General features: G+C 37.1%; 1 long non-coding RNA gene across 2 annotated transcripts in view; it reads left to right on the top strand.

Annotated features, from left to right (window-relative positions):
• Positions 1-5796: 5796 nt before the first annotated feature.
• Positions 5797-13820, top strand: part of LOC123284228 (uncharacterized) — a 107153-nt gene continuing 99129 nt past the window's right edge. For both annotated transcript variants that reach the window (XR_011502433.1, XR_011502434.1), the window contains exons 1-2: positions 5797-6061; positions 8063-8275. This is a non-coding gene — a long non-coding RNA (uncharacterized lncRNA). The remainder of the gene's footprint in view (positions 6062-8062; positions 8276-13820) is intronic.

The raw sequence follows: 13820 nt of genomic DNA on the forward strand, positions 1-13820 counted from the left end.
AACTATGTCCTATCTCTAAACCAGATGAGCTACCAGGTACGGATGAAATATTGGGCTCTTTGCAAAGAAAACTGATGCTAAACCTTCTTCTCCATGAGCAGTGTAATTGACCAGTGAGGAAAGTAATGAAAGGCAGCAGATTCCTTCATGAACTGGATACTGAGATATCTTTGAACTTTGGGCAATGTTTAGAATACATTTGTTTGAAGTCTAGGTGTTTCTCACTCTTTATAATAGATTCCTACATTAAATAGCCCCCAATAATCTTGCCTCTGGGTATTCACGCCTGTACTGGGAGTCTCCAAGACCACTCTCAGCACTCAGGATTGATGATTTGTTGCAAGGACTCATAGACACTGTTCTCCTTATGATTGCTGTTTACTACTGGGAAAGGATACAGATTAAAATCAGCAAAGGAAAAAAGGTATATGAGGCAAAGTCTGGGAGAAACTATGTGTAAGCTTCTAGGTGTCTTTGCCCAATGGAGTGGCATGGACATGCTTATTTCTCCCAGAGACAGTGTGTGACAACACATAAGTAGTGTTAACAACTAGGGAAGCTCACTTGAGCCTGGGTGTCCAGTGTTTCTGTTGGGGGTTACTCACATAGGCATGCGGTACCTGTGTGACTGATCTCAGCTATTCAAATTCCATCCTTCCAAAGCAAAACAGGCCTTCTCCATAAATAACATTTGTTAGCATAAACTATATGATCAAACTGGCCCATGGCCTCAGGCATACAAAAACAGTTGTTCACCAATAAAGGCATTATTAGCATAAATTATCTCATCAAAGTGGTACACTGTGATATAAGGCCTCAGGCATACAAAAACACTCATATTAGCCAGAATATTCCAAGGGCTCAGAATTCTTCTCCCAAAGCCTGATCCTAAAAGTAAGTCTTTCTTGAGAATGTGCAGGGTTTATGAAATCCAGGTCTGCTGAGTTAACCCTTTTCCTGCACAACGCCTTTATGTGGTTCCTTCCCATATTGACTCTGTGCTTGGCCATGTGACTTGCTTTGGCCAATGAGATATCAGCAACTAAGACATAAGCAGTGGACTTGATAAGTGCTTGTGCTTGCTTTCTCGGAGTGCTGCTGCCATGTTAAGAAGCCAATAAAGAAATATGGGGAGAAATTTTCAGCAATTCCATCTGAATTATGAGAGATAATGACTTATTTTTGTTTTAAGTCACTAGGTTTTGGAGTAGTTTGTTATATAGCAAAAGATGACAAGATAACTGATACACAAATTGATTCCAGAAGTTGAACGAATTCCAGAAGGCAGCTGATTGATTGGACTAAGTTTTCTCTATGATGCCCATGAATCTGACCTCTAACTATTCCCAAGCCTTGTGTCACACTTTCATCATTAAAAGTCTCCTCAACCTGCACCAGGACAGTGAGAGAGAGGATATGGCTTCTGTAATAGTGAGAAGTGGCCATTTCCTCCCACTTCTACCTCAAGGGAGATCAGGGAAGAGGGTGTTGGCTACCAAACAGTCAAAAAGAGAAATATGTTTGGTAGAGAAGGTGATGACCACATGGTAGTATCCGCTGAGGCAACCATCTCATCCCTTCAAACCTAAAGTCTAATTGAGATAATCCAGGAAACGATAATGGTGTTTCAATCTTGTTCATAAAACAATAGTGTGACACAGCTTGATGACATGATATGTTTCCTTCTTGGACCTGATGGGAACATCAAAGATATGAGTGTGAGAATACAAGGATAAATTTTTACAAAATGTAACCCTTAGGTAATTATAATTCCCAAATCTTTTGTGATTAACATTTGACATATCTCTTACGATTAAATAACATTGTGTCTTTTTTAGGCACAGAAGCTTGTCACACTGGAAATTTTAGAAACTGTTAAAGAAAAGGAAACATTTAAGAGAGGCACTGAGGAGGGTTTGGATTCCTTGGGTGTATATGGCAGGAATGGCTGTGCTGACTTGCCTCACCTCTAGTCATTGCAATATTACATGCAGCAGGCTGGCAACGGGAATTTAACTTAATTCCCCACATACATCTTGCATCTAAAAATCTGTAAAAAGAAGAGGGAAAAGAAAACATTTTTCTAATTCTTTTTTTCTTCTATTGAGCATTTTCTGGGATATCTAATAAACTGAATCCAGAACTTTCAATTTGTAGAATTCTTCGGTGCCTTTGGAATGAAAAGGAAAGATGAGGCAAAATCTTAGTATAAAGCCAAAACAGGTTTGTACATGAATAATACATAGGAAAAAAACATGGCAAATGAACAAGTCACCATCAGGGGAAATCCATCAAGATGATGTAGGAGATATCATCAGATATGAACTGAATTATATCATCAGGTACTTCAAGGAGGCATATGAATGGGCTAAGGAATCATTACCAAATTCTGAAATACATTTACCTCATAATTTGTGATAGTGAAAAATAATGGACAAAATTTCAACTGGCATATTTTTGTATATCCCTGGTTATAAGACAAAGACTAACACTTTGAGCACAGAACTTCTTATGATTAGAGTGTCAGATTGGTGTAAGGGCATTACCATACGTTCTCACTAATGGGAGTAAGCAAGAGATGCCTTTTGTCAGTGTGCAGAGATTTTATCACTTTAACAGTGTGTTTCACAGTGATTTCTGAAGTCCTTGCTAACTTTCACACTAAAAAGGAAAGGATGGTTTCTGATATGATATGCCTAGAGTTGCTAGCAAATTTGATTGACAAGATTATTTTTGGCTTAATGAATTCAAATTAACTCAAAAGAATTGGCTCCTTCAGATCTTTGATTGTCTGGTCTTGGTGTAAATTATATCCTTTGGATAAGTGATCATTATGTATAGATAGACACACGAGGCAGTACCTTCATATTTCCAAATATATTATACTTAGGTCAGGTGTTTTCATTAATTTTTAAATTTGTTCTAACACAGGATACATTTCTGTAAAATCTCTACCAAATAATAGCTTGCAATATGGTATAAATATAAACAACCTTCTTTGTACATTTTGAACAATTCGTTATAAGCCTGATCTAGTAACAGCAATTATTGTTTAGAGCTATGTTTCCTTGAGAAAGGAAGGAGGGATGGAAGGAAGGATGGAAGAAAGGAAGAAATAAACAGAAACAAAGAGAGAGAGAAAGAAGGAAGGAAAGAAGGAAAGAAAGAGAAAGAAAGAAGGAGGTATAGAGGAATGGAGGGAGGAAGGAAGGAAAGAAAGAATGTGACTCAAGGTCAAGAAATGTAATGGTCAGTAGAAGAAGACTTAGAGATGGCCCAAACATTAGAATTATCTGACGGGGATATTTAAATTAATTGTGATAAAAACGCTAAAAATGCTAAAGGGAAAAGTGGGACAATTTCATAAAGAGAAACTTTACTAGAGACTTAGTCTAATGGAAATGGAAATTTCTAATAGCCAAATGGAAAGGCTAGAAATAAAAAAAAAAAACATGATTTTAGAAAGGGAATAATTATTAAATGTGTTTAGCAGCATACTGAACTTAGCAAAGGAAGGATCAGTGAAATAGCAGACAGGCCAATAGAAGGTACACAAACTGAAATATGAAGGAAAAAAAGAAGTAAAAAGAAACAAAATATTCAAGATATATGAGGCAATAAGAAATAGTCCAACGTATGTATTGCTGGACTTTACGGGGAAAAATAAATCTCTTAGGAGAACAATAGAAGCTCAGCAAACCCTAAGCAGAGCAAATAGAAGCAATCACAAGAATGACAAAAACACCTAAGCACACATCAAGATGCTCAAAACCATAAATAAGGAAGCAACTTCAAAAGCAGTCAGAGAAAAAAAGACACACTCCACTCATGGAAAGGAAATGATAATAAAGAATGAAGACCAGGTGACAGTGAAACCATACCCTTAGAATACCGAAAGAAAAAGCTGTCAATCTAAATTTTAGATTTGGCAAAAATATTCTTCAAAATGGAGGAAAAATTAAAACATTCTCAAGAGCTGAGAGTGTTCATCAGCTGACTATAAGAAATGCTGTAAAAAGAATTTCTTTAGGCTAAAGAGTAGTGAATGATACAGATGGGATTCTGGGTCTCTAACAAGGAGTGGAGAACATCAGACCAAGAAAATAGCTGGGTAGGTCAACGTAAAAGACATTTTTATTACCTTTGTAAATTGTGTGTGTGTCTCTCTCTCTCGCTCCCACTTCCTCTCTCTGTCTCTCCCTCTGTGTGTGTGTACGTGTGTAATTATATTTTTTTAAAAGAGTATCTATGACTTAGAGGCTGGCCCTGTGGCTAGGTGGTTAAGTTAGCATGCTCTGCTTCAGCTCCTTGGGGTTCACTGGTTCAGATCCTGGGTGCAGACCTACACACCACTCATCAAGCCTTGCTGTGGCAGCATTCCACATAGAAGAACTAGAATAACTTGCCACTAGGATATACAACTATGTACTGGGGCTTTGGGGAGGAAAAAAACAAAAGAAGAAGATTGGCAACAGATGTTAGCTGAGGGCCAATCTTCCTCACCAAAAAAAAAGACTATTGACTACTTAAAGCAAAAATAATAATAAGGTAGTGTGAGGTTTACAGCATATTTAGCAGTAAAATCCAAGACAAAAGGAACAAAAATGCTAGGGATGTATAATTAAAATTAGTCCCAACAAACATCCAGCTCACTGATCCGTGTCTGCAGGGGATTAGTTCCAGGACCCCCGCAGATACCAAATCCAGTGGATGCTCAAGTTCCTTAGCTGGCCCTCCTATCTACGGGTTCCGCATCCACAGAACATAGCACACATTTCGCTTGGTTGAATATGCGGATGTGAAAGCTGTGGATATGGAGGATCAACGATAAACTGTTTGAAGACCCTTAACCCTGTCTGTGAAACAGTATAATATTATTTCAAAGCTCTCTGTAAATCTTCCACGATGGGGATCAGTGAGCTGGATGTTTGTTGGGAGTGCTCTTCACATCCCCACCCGTGGAAGGAGGGGGCTGAAACACTACCAGGGATAGGAAGGAGATCTGTGATGAAGAACCAACAAGAGTCTCCATCTACCTCATGGGTGTTTGGGGCTGGCATGGTCCTCAGAGTTATTCTGAGTTGGCATGAGGGAGCCCGGCCTTTTCACCCCAGGGATGAGCAATCATTAGATGGTGACTGTCCTTGCAAGGAAACATGAGCTTTGAAGAGGTAGTTTTCTTCAGCTGAAGCAAAAGATAACTGACCCCTGAGAGCCATCTTGCAGCTGCACTTCCAACAGCTGCGGCAAGTCCTTCATTCCTAAGGCGGATCCTATTGGTGCAACACGGCATCCACTGAGGTATGTCAGTGTGTGTTTGCACGCACCTGGAGAACTTGGTGGAAGTATATGCACCAGGCTCTTCATATTGTCATTTCAGGAGGTTGGAATTGGGGATACGTGGGTAGAAATATTAATCTTATCTTTATATAGCTTTCCATTATTTAATCTTTTACAAATGTAACTTCTAACAATATTTCTTAAAATTTCTAAAGACTCACAAAATAGTGCTTTAATTTCAGCCTTCTTTTGCATTGATGTGATTATATTTCTTTGAAGACAGTGGTCATCACCATACCAATCAGAATTTAAAGGAAAATAAGAATATTTCTTTAGCAAGTTGATAGAATCTGAAAGATTGTCTTATCTACATTCAGTACCTCAGATTTTCTTCTCATTTTTAAAGCTGTGAGTGGGAGAAAATACTATTCTTGCTACCTTCGTTGCCAACCAAGGATAAGTCTCTTTAAGCAGAAAACCAACTAGTAGTTATTCTTATTCTGTGGTTGGATGTAAGAGTGCTTTCATATTGAAAAACAAAAAAAGGAAAGAAAGCTCAGTGCACTATTAGCCAATAATAGATTCTTTCTTTGGCTCAAGGTAGTTCCTTATCACATTCTCAGTCCTTGAGTGAGATGTATACTTTGTGCATTTCACTTCTTTTAAACATCAGTAATTCTGAATTGGAGGATTGTAAAGGTTCATGGAGAATACTAGTCATCGTCCAAGAGGCACAACTGAAACAGATGCCAAGAGAACAGCGTGATTTTCTCTATCAAAGGTATGTTAATATTCTTCTATTTTCTTCAATTTAAAAAGAATTATGATGGGCAAACGTAGAAATAACTTGGTTTTGGGGCCAATGGTTTACTATTTTGAAGGGGAATTTGATAAGAGAATAAGTGTGATGCCTATGAATGAATTTGTGAACAAGAATCATGTACAAATATTTCTCTAACTCGAGATTTTTTGTATGTTGATAAGGCAACTTATATTCCTACTGCCTAAGTATTACTAAAGTCCAAGGGTTTCTTAGCCATATATTCTCTTACCTAACAGTGGCAGATGTCCTCATTCAAAGCACATAAATGTAAGCTATTTTTAAAGTCATATATATGCTGCAAAGTAGTTATTCAAAGTGCAACCAATATCACATCAGTAGACTTTGAGATATTTTATTTTAACCTTTAAAAGGTAATGGAACTTCTGTATTTTCTGTGGCAAATTAACACCACCATATACCACCTTGAATGCCATATTGATTATATCACCTTAAAAAATCTTCTGCCTGAGGTTTAAGTTACTGACTTTAGCATCTTACTGGTCTGATAATTGCATTTCAATTCACTTTGGGAAACCATGCCTGGATTAATTGAGTCATTATAGTTAAAGTTGGTAATAAACAATAATAGGAAATATTTGTCTGTTGAAGTGCTGTTATTGCCTTTAACCATTTTGAATTATTAAACCATCCAAATCAATACTGCTCACTTATTTTTAATAATGAGTTCAATGACATGAAAGTAAACAGCTTTAGGAAATGACTTTCTTTTTGAAACCCAGCACATGTTGCTATGTATGTAGAATGCAGAGCGAACTTGCAGCAGCTTTTGGCAGTTTTAAAAGGATTGTTAATTAACTTTTCTACTCAAATTCCTACAAGCTCAACTGTAGTTGATGGGTTATCTTGCTATAGCCAATAAATCCTGAAGTAATTTCATAAACACAGTTATTTAACGTAAATTGGATTCTCCACCAATCGAGACAAATCAATTTTTAAATGCCATATTATTGGGAGTTTTAATAATACTGCTTTTTACTTATATTGGCTTACACTTAAAGAACTTAATATTTATGCATTCTATTATTTCTGCAGAGAAATTACTAAAATAAGAGTATTATTAACAGTAATATGTATAGAATGTACAGTTAAAATATATTTATTTACCAAACTTATATGTAACAAAGATGCGCTGTGGTTTTTGAAGCAAAGGAAAGTGATCTATGCCTCAGGAGCTCCTAGCTGTAGTGTCAATCCTACCACCTATAATTTGCTGGAACGCCAACAAGTCATGTCATTTACTGAGGCTCCAGTTTATGTCTTGGCAAATGGAAATAATAAACTGAATTCTTGTAAAGATAGAGTTAAGGGACCAGTAGTGCCTTATAAAGCATAAAGGATTTTACAAACACAGAGGATTATTTTTATTGTCTGTTATTTTTCTTTTTCATTAATCCAAATTTGTTAAATCTACATTCTATATTTGTATATAGCTATATTTAATATGACTACAATGGCTCCAAATTTGTTTCCAAGGTTATCATGGATTGTATATAATTTTTTATTAATTTAAGATTCATTATGTCTTGCTTTGGGGTTTCTATATTCATAAATAAGTTGTAGAAAATGATCTCTTAGATAGTAATGTATGCAAAGAAGCTCCCAGGTTAGATAAAATCTTTTCTTGGTTAAAACTGGAATATTTGATTCTGAAAAAATTTCAGGAGTAACGATTTATTTCTTATTAGTTTAAATAAGATGTAAATAAATCTTTGGTTAAAGGAATATGTGCTTAAAATACATGTTTTAACAGGGGAAAGAAAGTTAAATTCTACTGAGAGCCTAGTTTACTTTTCTCAGGAAAAAAAAGTGGGGATGGGTGAGAGATTGATGTATTTTGTTCCTGGATAGCTATTTATTGTGCTAAGCATGACTAAATAATTAATTCATTCATTTATTAATGGAGCCCTGATTGACTATATGTTGCATGTTCATTACTAGGTGCTGACTCTGCAGGGATACAGAAGAACAGTTCTGCTTTTAGATACTTCCAGTACCGTGGGGGAAGCCAACTTGTAAGAGATGACTACAGCAATGTGTTATGTGCCACAATAGGCACATGTCTAAAATGTTAAAGACAAATCAAGGAAAAGTGCAATTGAGAATGTTGGGAAACCTTCCCAGAGGATAGATATTTGGATCCAGTTTTAATTGGTAGGTTTTACATAAAGCCTTCTATTTTTATCTCTGTTCTCAATTGTTTTTCCATCCAGAAAGATTTCAGTACTATACTTTATTTGTCTAAATCCATATTACTATTTTTAATACTCTGCTTACACTATCTCGTAGAATTTTAAGTGATGGAAATATCCTCTAGTTTCATACTATCGGTTTACAGAGAGCTGCATAGATGCTATAGCCTCAGAGCTATTCCTGAAAGATGGAGGGCCAGAAAAATGGGCATTCTGACTCTAGTCCAGGGTACTACCCCTCCTCACACATCTATTTTCATATTATGTTCTTAATTCCATCCAAATTCAGAAAGCATATGAAAGTCACACATGTACATAATTTGTGTGTTTATTTTATATATATCTGTTACTTGTATCTAGCTTCAAATCAGTTGGTGACCTGATAAAAGGATTTTCAGAGAGAGGGAAGGACAGTGAGGGAGGGGAAGGAAGAGGGAGAAAATACGGGAGAGAGAAAGGGAAGGGAAGGGGAGAGAAACAGAGAAAGAGAAATGTTTACGTTATTCACTATTGGTGGTAACAAAGCAGTTCACTGGATGCAGAATATTGAGAAAAAGAGAAATTCTGTGGTTATATGGGGAAATATAATTTGTGTTATTGGATTTGTAAAGGTTGCTCGTGAACAGAATTATTTCAGTCCATCACAGAGTCTCAAAACCTACTCTGAACCAAAATATGATTACATTTCTAAGGTTTTAAAGAGACAGGAATCTATGAAATAGGAAACATTAAACTGATTTATGTGAAATTTTGGTGCTGATGAGAACTTTACCAGTAGTTTAAGATGTATCTAAATTCTTTGTGTCCCAATGCTGGCTTTTTCTCAGAAGTTGTCCACCTTTCTGTCCTAATGACACTTTCACCGATTTTTGAGATCAGTGTAAGAGCAGATTCCTTTTATGTCCTGGTTTTTTATTTTACAGAAGTTATACTTGGCCATTTAATAACTCTGCAGTTGAAGGAAAAACATTACCATCTTTTCGTTAATTCTATGCATCTTGTAGAGCTCCAATAAGGAGCTCTTGATGCCCAGCTGGGAAATGAGTGGGTAACCCCATTATCAGGGCCCTACTCAAGGTGGGGTACCAGGCTTTGTTTTATTCCTTTTGCTTGCCTTTCAGCAGCTAATATTCTACTTTAAGGTGACAATTTTAGGTCATGAAAGTATCAATATTTATCCATTATGATCCTTTTAATTTGTTTTATTCTCTTGGAGGTAGCACAGTATAATGGGGTCAAGAAATGGACTTGGATTCAAATCCCAGTTTTTTCTCATATCAAGATTAATTACTTCTAGGTCCTTCTATTGTTAATGTTCTTTTGAAATTATTATTGCTACCTAATCCACGGTCATTGGTGATAATTATTGATTTACCTTTCACTAGGGGTTTTTAGATAGTGTCAGTTTTATTTTGTGCGGTTTATTTCCTACCATGACTAATTACTCCCCATATCAATCTTTCATGTCATTGGTTAAGACTTACTTTTTCTCTATAACATAGTATACCAGGTAATGATTTAGGCAATTTGTTGTTTTGTGTTGGAAACGATAGGCCAATAATATTCATTATGGATTGGTTAAATTGAGTTTTTATTGAGAAAATTGTGAGACATTCCTTTCAGATGTTTTGGATTATTTTATCATCCATGTTGCTAATCCAATTGTCTATGAGACTTTCCTCTCAGATATTTTAGATTGTTCTATCAACCGTGTTGCTAACCCAATTCTTCCATATATTTTCGGTGACTTAGAGAATTAATAGTTAAAATTAATTGAGCATTATTTTCTCCATGTTAGACCTGTGCTAACTGTTTCCCTGCATTATCTCACTTAATTCTCATAACAACCCTGTAACAATTCCCCACTTATTGATAAGAAACTGAGGCAGAATGAAGTTAAACAATCTGCCCACTGTCACAGGCCAATAGGTTGTGGACCTGGAGTTGGAACTGAGGCAGTGTGACTCTGGGATTGGTCTCTTCACTCTTCTCTATATTACCACATCAGCAGAGGAAAAGACCGTGTACAAATGGTAGAATCAAAGAGGTATTTTTTAGTGTGTATATAAAGTAAAATGGTTAAATATTTTGTACTTTGTTTTATACTCTGCTTTTATTCTCTACTTAGAAATCTATCTAAACATTTTTCTGTGGTAGGATAAATCCTCAAACATGATATAATAATGATGTCATAAAATATCATTGTGAAGAAACCATAATTTACTTAACCATTCTTTACTTTTGAATATTTATATTGCTTTCAATTTTCAACATCGTAAAGAGATTAATACTCTGTGTTGATGCATAGATGTCTTAGCTTGGATTGCTATAACAAAATAGTATAAACTGGATGGCTTATAAACAACAGAAGTTTATTCACAGTTCTGAAGTCTGGAAGTCCAAGATCAGGGTGCCAGCATGGTCAAGTTCTGGTGAGAGCCCTCTTCTGGGTTGCAGACTGCCAATTTATCGTACCTTCATAAGGAGAGCAGAAAGGAGAGGCAAGCTCTCTCATGACTCTTATAAGGGCACTAATCTGATTCATGAGAGATCTACCCTCATGATCTCATCTGATCCTAATTACCTCCCAATGGTCCCACCTCCTAATACCATCACATGGGGGGCAGAAGGGTAGGGTTTCAACATATGAATGGGGGCTCGCAAACATTCAGTCTATAATAATAAATAATCTTTTCTTTCAGATATATTTTTAGAGAGAGAATTTGCGGGCCAAAGAGTTTGAGCATGATCTCTGATAAATCATTTAACACTTCAGTGGAGGAGACATTCTGTGGTGACTCTCTTCCCGCAATAGTCACACCCATGCGTAATCTCGTCCTCAAATACAGGTGAACCTGTGACTTGTTCTAGGCAATAAAATTTGGCAAAGGTGATGGTAATCACTTCCTTGATTAGGTTGCGTTATATGGCAAAGATTTTTTTTTCAGATGTAATTTATGTCCCAAATCCATTGCTTTTGAGTTAATCTAAAGAAAAATTCTCCTGGATGGGTCTGACTTAATCCACTGAAAGCTCTTAAAAGAGGATCTCAGGCCCTCCCTGTGTTCAGAGGTGTTTTCCTGTTGACTGTCGTTAAGGAAGCCACTCTGAGTTCTACTGCTGCCAGAAAATGACTCTGCCAACAACCTGAACGAGCTTGGAGCAGATTCTTTCCCACTCAAGCCTCCAGGTTAGAGCATAGTCCAGCTAACACCTTGATTGCAACCTTGGAAGACCCTGAGCAGAGGACCCATCTACTCCATGCCTGGATTCCTGCCCCATGGAAGCTGTGAGATAATTGTGTTTTATTTTAAGCCATTAAGTTTGCAGAGCCAATGGTGCAAGGCCCAGTCGGAGTCTGAGGGCCTCAGGACTAGAGGATCTGATAGTGTGAGTCCTAGTCTGAGTGTACAAAAAGACCAATGTCCAGCTCAACAGTCAGAAAGAGTGAATTCTTCCTTCCCCTACCTTTTTGTTCTATTCAGGCCCTCAATGGTTTGGATGATGCTCACCCACATTGGGAAGGACGGCCTGCTTTACTCAGTGTACTTATTCAAATGCTAACATCATCCTGAAACACCTTCGAAATAATAAACAAACACCCAGAATAATGTTTAGTGAAATATCTGGGCACTCTGTGTCTTGGTCAAGTTAACACATAATATTAACAATCACAGAACAGACCCAAAAATGGAGCAAGATAGGAGCCCAAGACACAAAACGTTCTGCAGAAGAGGGCAAGAAATCAAAGGGAGAAAAATAAATTTGGTGATGGTGAAGGGATATTTAGTAGGGATTTTTCTTCAAATGAGGTACTTTAGATTCCTCATTGTAAATTCTCACCAATGAAATCTTTAGTTCAATTTACACTGTTCACTCATTGTTTTAGAATAATAGTAGCCCTTGGACTAAGTCTAAGAGGTGTAGAGGTTTTGTTCAAATCTGGCATGGGATTACTCTCAGAGACAACTGATAACTAGATAATATACACTGGAAAATATTAATCATTTTCATAACTCCATGAGGTAGATTCTTGTTCTGGCTTGTTCTATGGGGCTCTTGTCCCTGTGTCTCCCTTCCTGTATGCTTTTGGTTAGAGTTGGCTGAAGGAGGAACTTGGATGAGATTTGGAGGATGGAAGTGCAGGAAGTAGCTATTTCTCACAAATAGTTACTGTGGTCAAATATTGTCAGGTCAGAAACAGAGTGCCCAGTGAGTTCCAGCTTGTTGTTCCCTTTTCCTGCAGCAAGCTTAGCATCTGGACAGATAGCCCTGCTGGCCAAAAGTATCCTACATCCACACCAGACACCTGACTATGGACATAAAGAGGCAGTGGCTGCTATATAGAGGCCATGGCTTCTCATAGATCTCTCCAGAAACTCCTTCATTGTCCTGTTCTGGTGGTTGAACAGGCTTGGATGCTTGGATTTTCCAGTAAGCTCAGAGTTCTGCACATTTCCAGTGCTTCAGACTAGTTAATGACTTTCTTTGATCCTCCAACTCCTCCTTCCCGATGTTCATTTACCCAGCCTGCCCTCAAGCCAGCTCCAACATAGTGTAAGGAATTTATTCCATAAGGCTCATAGTAGTGCTGCTTTCTTGACTGTACACTGACTGATAGACACTGTTATGTTATTATTATTTTTTCTACTGAGGCTCAGAGAGGTTGATTGATTTGCCCAAAGTTTTACAACTTGTAAGTGGCAGAACTGGGATCTAACCTAGGTTGGTTTGACTACAAAGCAGGGATCCTGAATTCAAATGACCTCAGAGGACAGGCAGGTAAGGTAAGAGAATGACGCAAGCTTGGAGTAAGAAATATTTCTCAGAAGAAAACTGGAGTCTTCTAGTACATAACTCTGTAAAGCATGTGCTCAAGTTTCATTGAGAACCAAAGACTTAACTTATCCATCTAAAACTCTTGCTTTCAGTTTAGGTCAGTGCATTCAGCCGTCTCCAATAAAAAACAGGTGAATTTAAGTTACACTTGAATTACTAAAAGACCCCTGGAGACAACTTTTGCACTAAAGGAAACTGCTCAAAAGTTAAAGCCACACCTCTCCCTTTTATTGATTGCTCATCCTGGTGTGTGTAGATCTGGACCTGTGTTCGGCTCTAGGTGATTTTTACTATGTAGAATTTCTGGCTTACTGTGGTCTGATTTTCCGATATTTCAGAAGATACCAACGTTTTGAATTTTCAAATAAGATTTCCCAAATTGACTTTTTTGTTGTTAAAATAATAATAATAAAAAAGTGCAGAGATAGGAGAGCATTCCAAGCACTTTAGGTCACTTATGGTAGGGAATGTGCTACACTATCATGGCCTTGTCACTCTTAACACTGGTAAACATTTAGTATATGCTTGTGGCTGAGCATTTTTAAGTCTGGAGAAATATGGTAACGTGTTACATATTAACTAGACTAGAATTATTTTTGGGTAAAATGTTCTTGTATACAAAAGCTGAAAGACATAAACTTGCTGAATCATCTTTACTGGGTTTTTCT

Source organism: Equus asinus, chromosome 3, assembly GCF_041296235.1.
Source record: "Equus asinus isolate D_3611 breed Donkey chromosome 3, EquAss-T2T_v2, whole genome shotgun sequence".
Lineage (NCBI taxonomy): Eukaryota > Metazoa > Chordata > Mammalia > Perissodactyla > Equidae > Equus > Equus asinus.